Genomic DNA, 10,636 nt, shown 5'->3' on the forward strand with positions numbered 1-10,636 from the left:
TTGTAACAAATTCTGAAACAATGTAATAATCTCCCGTCCCTTCAAACAGTAGTTTTATTTACCAGAAACCAGTTGCTCTGACATTTAAAAAAAAAAAAAAAAGGCCAACTATCAGCTCCCAGGCTCCTGTGCCTACTTCTGAGATACCTATCACATTCCTAACCTCAGCTCCCCAAAACAGGAAGGGTCTGCAGATTAATTTCATAAGAAGAAAAATTATTCCTAAATTTTGATTATAGGGGCAAACTCCAGCCAGAAATGAGATGTCTTGCTAAAAGGCTTATAAGTATATAAGAGGGAATCAAGCTAAATATATAGTATATTACATTCTTAAACAAAAAATTGTCTTTTCTGTGGTCAATAGATATTTTCAAACAAGTAGTGTCCTCTTCAAAGTGGCTATTGTTGTTGGGACCCGAAAAGACACCACTGAGACACCACCTTGCACACATGAAAAGTCAAGGAGGGTCTTTCTTTCAGGCATATGCTTGGGTCCCTCCTACTTACAGGGTGGTCATGAGGGAGTGGCCCTGAAACAATGGCCAGGGAAGTTTTTATACACTTTCTCGCAGGGTACTATGGGTTGCAATAAAATGCTAGGGAAGGTGGCTGGGGAAGAAGTCAGTGTCTGATCACCTATTGGTCATCGGGGTGGCCGGGGTTCTGACAGGTCGACTGTCCTTCCGTGGTTGGGGTCTCCGCCAGGGTTAGTAGTGTGTGAACTTCTGATTGGTCATTGCTACCTGGGCTGTTGACCTGATTTACGGCCTGTGCCTGCTGTGGAGTTTCCTGCGGTCTCTTCAGCTATCATAGCTAGCGACACAATTATTCTCATGATGCTACTTTCATCAATGTTCTTTTTTAACTCCTCTTTTGGAATTCTCTTCTTGGAGGCCATCATATTATTTTGTCTCTACTCCATGACATCTATCCAGCTTCGACTTAGTCCCTGCTTCTTGTTAGTCACTGTCATAGGCAGTGAGCATCCAGTGTGAACCAAGCACACAAACCTTTGCCTTTCCAGAGCTTATGAATGAACAATACATAAATTATATTTTTGATGGTGTTAAGGGCTGAGAAGGAGCTGGAAATATTTTAGACAGAGGGGTCAGGGCATGCCTTTCCAGAGGGATGACCCATGAAGGAAAGGAATGAGCTACCTTTAGACACAGGAAGAATGATTGAGGGCACTTTAAGTGGCTTCCTTTGTGGGTAAATGGAAAGCCACTAGAGGTTTTCAGAGGAGCAAAACTTAATCTGATAAATCTCTGTAGGCAGATTTGAGGTAAACGTGTGCATGTGGGGAATGCATCCACAGAAGCATAGAGTTTATGGTATAAATTGAGTTTGATAGTTTGGGGGATGGAGGAATCGTTTCTAAAAGAAGATTTCCAAAACTATATGAGCAAAAGAGACACTTAGGAGATTTATCTCACAAGCCTTACCACAAGTAAATACCTACAAAGAACAAATATCTTGTCAACATTGGATATAAATGAGGGCAGTTAGGTTTGTGAACAATTTAGTATCTCTAAAAATTTAACATTCAAGTTATCTGTAGGTAGAGAGGCTTACTCACGTTGCTCCTCTTGTCTTTGGGGGTAGTTTAAATGTAGTGTTTCATTTTTTTTTTCTTTTTTTATAATTCTTTGCAAAAACTGTAATAGTATACTTAAGTCTAGAGCTTGCCCAAATGATCACATATTCAAACTTAGGCCCACTGCAATCTAATCTCCTTGAAGTCTAAAAACAGGAATGGGTTCTGGTTCACTAGGGCAACTTTATACTAGACAGACAGAAACCTAATCTCCACACACATTCTTCCCAACTCATTTACTTTACCGCTCAGACTTTGGGGATCTTCCCGTAAGTTTGTCTGTGACTCAGTTTTAGTTTCAGATGATTTCATGCTTCCTTCGAATCAAAGTAAGGAAAGATGACTATTTAACAAATCCAAGCTCTCCAGTCACCATGCCAGGAGCCGCAAGGGGGCTAATCTTGTGGCTTTCATCATTTCTTTTTCCTTAAAAAAAAAATTGGTGCTTACAGTTGGCCTGCTAACCAAACATTTCTTCCATTCCTTGAGGGTATTTCTGGGTCCATCTGCTTTGATAGCTCATAAGAGAGTATATAACAGCCTCAGTTACCTTGGATGGGGCAAAACAATTCCACACATTAGAAACCCCTGAAAAACTCCAGATGCAAATGTACTTGCTGTGGGATTGGGCCAGGGTGTGGAGCCTTTCAAAGCATTCCAGGTGACTCAAGTATAACAGCAAGGAGCTGGTGGCTGATGTCCAGTGGTTCATAACCTAACACATCACAAACTCCTAGGGAACTTTTAAACAATAGTCGTGCCCAAATCCCACCCCCCAGCAATTAAATCAATGCCGCTAGGAGCAAGACACTTGTTCCACTATCAGAAAAAGTTTACAGCACGTTGAGTGTTCCTTAAAGGTTGGATAGCCCTACATTATAGCCTACAAATGGCATCCTAGGCCATTTCCATTGATAGAAATGGCATCTCTGCTTTTTTTCAATTTTTTAAATCATGAAATTAATATTATTGTTATAAACTCAAGCAGTGTAAAAATCTCTAAAATAAAGATGAACTCCTCCAATTTTACTTTTTCAGAGGCATCTACCGTTCAGGTTGTGTGTTTCCTCAGCTGAGCATATCATTTTTAAATTGCTATAAAATTTTTGCTCATTTATCAAAATATGGAGAATTATATAATGAATTCCCTCAAACTCCTGATCTGTCTTCAATAAATGTCAATGAGTTGGCAAGAAAATTCTTTTTAACACTTTTAATTGAGGATTAACTTACAGATCGTAAGTGCACAAATCTCAAGTGAGGTCAATTATCATTCAATAGTCCGTGGTGCACGCTCAGAACCGCATGTACACAGACATCTGCCACTCAAGCGGTGCTTTGCAACTGGTGTGCTTTGAGAGGATCTTAGATGTCCCACAAAAATTTTTAAAGATTATTAATTAAATTTTTTCAAAAGCAGTTCAAAGCACAGTAAGTGTATTCTTTTTTAATTCTTTTTTTGATCTACATAATTTACATGTCACAAAGTTGAACCATAGATTCAAGAGCACCCTGAAATTTAAAAAAGGTTGAGAAACACTCTCCCTTTTCTCTCCTCAGAAGGGAGTATTTGCAAGTTCCCTTCTGATTATCCTATCTCAGTTAATACTCCCCAAAGAAGTGACTACTAGTCTGACTTCTATCACCATATATTAGCCTTATGTAACCTTGAACTTCAGACAGATGGAATCATCTAGTATGTATTTTATGCCTTTGGGCTTATTTCAGATAATCTGTATTTTCACTCTGAAGCTTTTATGAATATAGCTGCTGTGAATATTCTTGTACATGTGCAATTCCCCTGAAAATATACCCTAACACTGGGATTTCTAGACCATATACGTAGGGTAAGTTCTTCTGTTTATCCTAGAAACATATCTATTTCCAGTAGATACTTTCCAAATGGTTTTCCAAAGTGTTTAAGCCAACTTATGAGATTTCCAGTTGTTCCGTATCCTTACCAACACTTAGATCATTGATCTTTTAAATTTTAACCATTCTGGGCAGATTTTGAAGCAGGTAAAAATATGTGTACCACTTCCTGTGGCTTCCCACCAAGCATATGAAGGAGTAACTGTCTGTTTTTCAGCTTACCTGTGTTTTATTTCCAATATTTCTTCCCTCCACAAACTGCCAGATCTTTCTCTGCTTCTCCTCAGCTGCCAGCTAACTCTGTAAGCCTCACACATGAGATAGTACAGGAGAAAGAACAAACATCATCCTACAGACGTATTTTTTAAATGAACTGGCTGCCCATGTTTATATATCAGGAAATTCCACACACTATTTTGGATTGCCAACCATGTTAAAGAAAGGTAGAAGAAAGAACCCCACAATAATACACATCCTTGGTGTTATTTGCAAACTATTATTTTCTTTTCTTCCAGGGATGTGGTAAGATTTCATTTTCTGGTCATTTGATTTGGCCAATAAATTATAACTATAGGTGAAGCTTAGTACTTCTGGGCTGAAAGTTTAAGAACCAGTCTGTGAGTGACAGTGTCCACTTTCCCCTGCCTTAGCATGTACAGAAATATGGGTCCAGATGGAGCTTTTGCCAGCATGGGTGCTTGAATGACTGTGACAAATAGACAGGACCCAATGGCCTGTGTTGGATACATGATGTGAGTGCCAGACAAATCTTCGTTCTTTTAGACTGATATTAACTGGGGCTTGTTTGTTGCCACAGCAGAACCTGGCCCATCCTGACTGGCAATCTGTCCACCAAAGTCCTACATGCTCCAGTGGAACGATTGGCTGGTGCTAAGTGTCAGCTTCTCCCTTTAGGTACCCTGTGTGGTCTGCAGTCTGCCACAGACTCTGACAGTCCTGACTTGTGGTGGTGTCCCTCACCTGGCCTCTACGAGATTTAAGTTTGTGATACAACAGTGTGTTCTGGACTAGGGATGTGTGTATTTTACTGGGAAAACCTAGCAGACTAAAGGTCCTATTGCATAAAGATGAATCAGTTTTATTTCTAATTAATGTTGTTTTTAGAGAAATTTAAGATTTATAGTAGGAGTTAGCAGAAGATACACCTTAACCCACAAGTGCACAACCTCCCCTGTTGTCAACATCTTCCATCAGAGAGGCACTTTGCTACCGTTGGTAAATCCACATTCACGCATCATCGTCACCCAAATTCCATAATTTACATTAGAGTTGACTCTAATTGTACCTTCTGTGGGTTTGGACAAATGTGTAATGATGTGTGTCCACTAATGTGGGGTCATACAGAGCACTTTCAGTGACCTAAAAATGTAGCATGCCTCTTCATCCCTCACTGACCACAACCCCCTCGCCACTGATCCTTTTATTGTCACTATAGTTTTTAATTTTAATTTAGGGAGTGAAAGTGATGTTTTGTTACTTGGATGAATTGTATAGTCAGGGCTTTGAGTGGACTCATCACTACTGTATCCAGTAGATAAGTTTTGACCCCTGAGCCCCCAACCTTCCTGCTTCTGAGTCCATTATCCCACTCTGTGTGACCATGTTTATTCATCCTTTAGCTACCACTTGTAAATGAGAACATATAGTATTTATTTTGTCAATATTGAGAAACTTCACACAGTGGTTCTCAACCTTCCCAATGCCATGACCCTTTAATATAGTTCCTTACGTTGTGGGGACCCCCAACCATAAAATTATTTTCGTTGCTACTTCCTAACTGTAATTTTGCTACTGTTATGAATCATAATGTAAATATCTGATATACAGGAGACCCCAAAGCGGTTGCGACCCACAGGTTGAGAACCACTGACTTAGAATAATGTTCTCCAGTGCCACCTAAGTTGCTGCCAGAAGTCATTATTTCATTCTTTTCTAGAAGTGGGTAGTGTTCCATGGTGTGTGTGTGTATATACCTGGGTATGTACACACACACATACACACACACACACACACAACACATTTCCTTTATCCACTCATCAGTTCATGTACACTCAGGTTGATTTCATTTCTTTGCAATTGTGAACTGTGCTGTGATAAACATACTAGTACCTACGTCTTTTTGATATTGTGATTTCTTTTCCTTTCTGTAGATATCCAGTTATGGGATTGCTGGATCAAATTGTAGGTCTACTTTTATGTCCTTGAGGAATTTCCATAATGTTTTCCATAGAAGTTGTAAAAGTTTATGTCCCACCAATAGTGTTCTGTTTTCACTGCATTTGTATCACCATCTGTTATTTTTCTGGCTTTTCGGTAATGGCCATTCTATCAGGGGTAAGGTGGTGTCTTGTGATTGTAATTTGAATTTCCCTGATGATTAGTGATGCTAAGCATTTTTTTCATGTGTTAGTTGGCCATTTATATATCTGCTTTGGAAAAATGTCAGTCCATGTCTTTTTTCCACTTTATAATGGAATTATTTGGTTTTATTGCTGATTTGCTTGAGTTTCTTATAGATTCTGTGGAATAGTTCTTCATCAGATGCATGCAGAGTTTGCAAATATTTTCTCCCATTCTGAAAAATATCCGTTTACTCTGGTGATTGTTTCTTTTGTTGAGCAGAAGCTTTTATTAAGTTCCATTTATTTATTTCTCTTTTTGATGATTTACTTTTAGGGTCTTAGCCATAAATTATTTGCCTCATCCAATGTTTAGAAGAATTTTTCTAAATTTTCTTCTAGAATTTTTATAATTTCAGGTCTAACATTTAAGTCTTTAATACTCTTGAGTTAGTTTTTGTATATGGGGAGAGTTAAGGATTCAATTTCATTCTTCTGCAAGTGGCTATTCAATTTTCCAAGCAAGATTTTTTAATAGGACCTCCCTTTTCCAGTTTATTTTTTTGTCTCCTTTGTTGAAGATTAGTTGGTTAAGGTATATGATTTTATTTCTCTCTTGTCTGTTTTGTTCCTTTGATCTATGTGTCTAGTTTTATACCAGTGCCCTGAGTGCCATGTTGTTTGGGTTGCTATAGCTTTGTAGTACAATTTGAAGTCAGGTAATATGATGCCTCCAGATTTGTTAATTTTCTTAGAATTGTTTGGCTATTGAGGCTCTATTTTGATCCCATATGAAATTTAGGATTGCTGTTTCTAATTATGTGAAAAATGAAGTAGATATTTTGATGAGAATTACACTGAATCTATAAATCACTTTGAACAGTATAGACATTTTAACAATATTGATTCTTCTGATCCTTGAACCAAGGCTTGTGTCATGTGTGACTTTTTACACCAACATTTTGTAGTTCTCCTTATATAAATCTTTCAACTTGATTTAGTATATTTCTAGACATTTTATTTTGTTTAATTTTATTGCAGCTGTTCACTGTAAATGGTATTGAGCTCTTAATTTGATTCTCATCTTGGTCATTATGGGTACATAAAAATGCTACTCACGTGCAAAGCTCTTTGTCTAGAGCTAAGAGAAGAGGTTACAGATGGGAGGGAACAAGCCCAAGAACTCTAGCAATCTGATGAAGCAGACTGTTTCAATATGTCCAAAGGATCATAATTCTCTAGCAATGGACTCCAAAGAATAGGAACTGATTGAAATGTCAGGTATAGAATCCAAAATATGGATCAAAAGTAATCTAAATGGGATTCATAAAAAAGTTCCCAGTCCAGTGCAATGTCCTGGGGTGAAAGAAAGTGTCCAAATTATTCTCTGTCAGGGTTCATGTGAGTAGAGGACCTCTCCTGTGGAAGGGCTCACAGCAGCCTGCAGCAGGGATGTGGACCAATGAAACTCTCTCACGTACCCTTTTCCCCCCAACACTGAGTCTCTCTGGGGTCCTGCGGATCTCTCTGAGTCACCCCTTTGCATTCTCTTCCTTCTGTGCCTCGAGTGTTTCCGTGACTTCTCCGTTGTTGGGCCACAGTGTTCTCTCCTTGCAATTCTATTTGAAGTAGCATTTTCAACGTACAATTTTGGTTTTTCTTTCTAGGGAAGGTGGGTGCCCAATGTCTCCAGTCAGCCATCTCAAGACATCTTTATCATGAATTTTAAACAATAGATTTTCCTTGGTGATATCTCTTCAGTCACTCAAGTGAAACATAACTCTGCATCTATTCTTTTACAGAGGCAGGGCCTCAGCACAGTGCTTTGAAAAATCTCTTGTATTTGGGGGAAATGGGTGGGGGAAATTGGTTCAATTGTGAATAAAAAGAAGGAAAGAAATAGTGGGCTGGGAATTTCCACTCTGAAGGCTACTCCTTCTATTTGCATTTGAGGACAGCAACCTACCAAATTAGAAGAAGGCACTTGCAGGTATTAAGTATTCTTGCACCCTGACAAGAATATGCCCTAGATAGAAAGGAGTTTTAAATCAATTCAGTTATTATATTTAAATTTATCAACTCTTAGACACAGTTTTAGAAATGAACGTCTATCTCAGGGTTAGTAAATGTAAAACATGTATGTGCTGGGGTATAAATCTTTTATCACTGGGTTCAGATATAGGGAACAGAGACCCACAGAAGATTGATGTTTTATTTCTCACATGAAAATGTGTCATTGGACAGTCCAGGGACCATATGACAGCTCTGGGGTAGGTAGCACTAGTTTATCTAAGACGTCTTCAGCCTCCCAAGTTCTTCTGCCTTGTTCTACTACTCATGGTTTCCATTCCCAAGGTCAGCTCATGGTCCAAGAAAGCAACAGCTACCCCCCACAGGAGTCCACAGGAAGGAAGAGAGAACCAGTGAAAGGGAACAGATATGTACCAATCATCTTTTAAAGAAGTTGCTGTACTTCACGTCCTATGGGATAGAACTTTGCCATGTCTCTCTCCACACCCAGTTGTAAGGAAATAATTGTGTTTATCTCAGGTTTCACTGCAAATCAGTGAAACTGAAAGCTATAAAGTTAGGAAATAAGGACAGAATAGACTTGAGGAGACAAGTGGACCTCTATCACAATTCCTCCCCACGTCTGACATTTCCATGTAGAGAGAGCGTCCTTCGAGAGCTCTCCTCACCATTCCATCTCCTCATTACTTGCATCAAGGAGCAGAAATGACTTATTCAACTAAACAGTTTGAAAAAAGAAACTGGGCATGAGAAGTGTGGCCCCTTCTTTTTGTGCCTTTTGGGGAGGCACTCTGTCTGCAGGGAGTGGACATTTCAAGTCACTGTAAAGGGGCGTGGCTCCACCAGTGACCCCTCTGTTCTTCAACCTCTTCCTGAGACAGGACGTTAACTCTGATTCAACACTGTTCTGTAAAGCTATTGTAAGAATAAACATGATTTTAGTTTTCCTCCTGTGTCTGTCTCAAGTGGAATTCAACATAGTTTTCTTTTGAAGGTTACAATGTTATCAGTGAAGAAAACAGCCAAATCCAGCAAACCCTCTCTCTGATTTCCAAGTCCAGGCAGGTCCTGTGACCATTATCTCAAGCAAGTAGCCTAAACACCTCATAAACAGAAAAACCTGGGTTGGGCACAGTGGCTCACACCTGTAATCCTAGCACTCTGGGAGGCCAAGGCAGATGGATTGCCTGAGCTCACATGTTCCAGACCAGCCTGAACAAGAGCAAGACCCTGTCTCAGAAAATAGCCAGGGGTTGTGGTGGGAGCCTATAGTCTACTTGGGAGGCTGAAGCAAGAGAATTCTTTGAGCCCAAGAGTTGGAGGTTGCTGTGAGCTAAGATGCCACGATACTCTACTGAGGGGGACAAAATAAAACTCTGTCTCAAAAGAAAAGAAAAGAAAAGAAAAGAAAAGCATAACCTAAAGCTATAGAGAATGGAGAGTAATACACAAATACAGAAAACATAAAGAAAATAGAACTGTATGTATGAGAAATACAGTAATAACAAAGCAATTCAAGGGGACAAAACAAACTCTGAACGTGGCCAGGAATAATCTCAGAGCTGACTGACATCTGATCTGCCAGACCTATGAATGAAATATTCCCACAGCCCCAGCCACAGTTGTTTATTCCGTATCTGTCAGGCCAACAGGCCGGCCAGGTTACCACTGGACGGAGTTGTGTTTATTGTCCATTAGACATATTTCTCTTCCCTGCCCAGGTCAAGGCTTGATCCCGTCCGTGCTTGTGTAACAATTTTACCTAAAAATTACATTTCTTCAAAGCAGAAAAATCTATGAACAGATTGCTTTTCACACACACACAAAAATCTAAATATACATATTTTAATAAAGGAAGTGAACTCAGATGTGAATGCTGACTGCAGAAGTTGCACATGCATCAGCGGTATGAAAGGTTACATACACAAATGGAGGTTACCTATGACATAAATGCTTTGGTTGTCACTGTCTTCTGACATAACAATTTAGTTTCTCCTTTATACTTAGAAGACCTCTGTGAAATTATTCTGGCTTATTGATTTAAACTCTACGACTACACACTTCAAAAGGATTTGAACTTTAGAATAATTTGAAAGTGGGTTTTTTTTTTAATTGACTAAAGTCTCAATGTTCCGAAAGAGGTCGTATTCAGATTTTTTTAATCTTTGCTAAATTTTTGGCGTGTTGACAAGGAAACTGTAAGAAAATCAGAGATACGTACTTTCAGTTCTGATTCTATTACTAATTAACCCAGTGTAAATTTGGACACACGACCTGGGATTCTCCCAGTGCCTTCACTTTTATTTCAGAATGTAGAGCAGATAATCCTTGATGCTCCCTTCTGAGTCTGGAATCTCTTGCTTCTATTCATTAAAATTGATAGATTAGTACTGATAAATTCTTGAATAAAAAAAAATATATAAAGAAATCCATGAGCAGGTGCTGCCCCCTATTGTAGATTGTTGTATCCCGGCTTCAGACAGGATGGAAGGTTACAGCAACCCTAGACAAACATTTTGTCACTCCAAATACTCCAATTGCTTCTCTCGAACACCCTCTATTGGCCTATTTCTGCAAAATTAAGAGTTTTAAAAATAGTTTTGTTCCAGCTGTTTGCTTTCATATGTTGTAATAAAAAAATTAAAACTCAAATAAATTATACCAGGACAATTTGAGCATACATGTTTTTAAAATGGTTTATGGAAAAAGTCATATAATTTTTGTAAACAAATTGCTTGACCTGGATTGCAGATGAGCTGCCACCATTTTAAATGAA

The sequence above is a fragment of the Otolemur garnettii genome, unplaced genomic scaffold (assembly GCF_000181295.1).
Source record: "Otolemur garnettii isolate 467f Iridium unplaced genomic scaffold, OtoGar3 scaffold00032, whole genome shotgun sequence".
NCBI classification, from domain to species: Eukaryota; Metazoa; Chordata; class Mammalia; order Primates; family Galagidae; genus Otolemur; species Otolemur garnettii.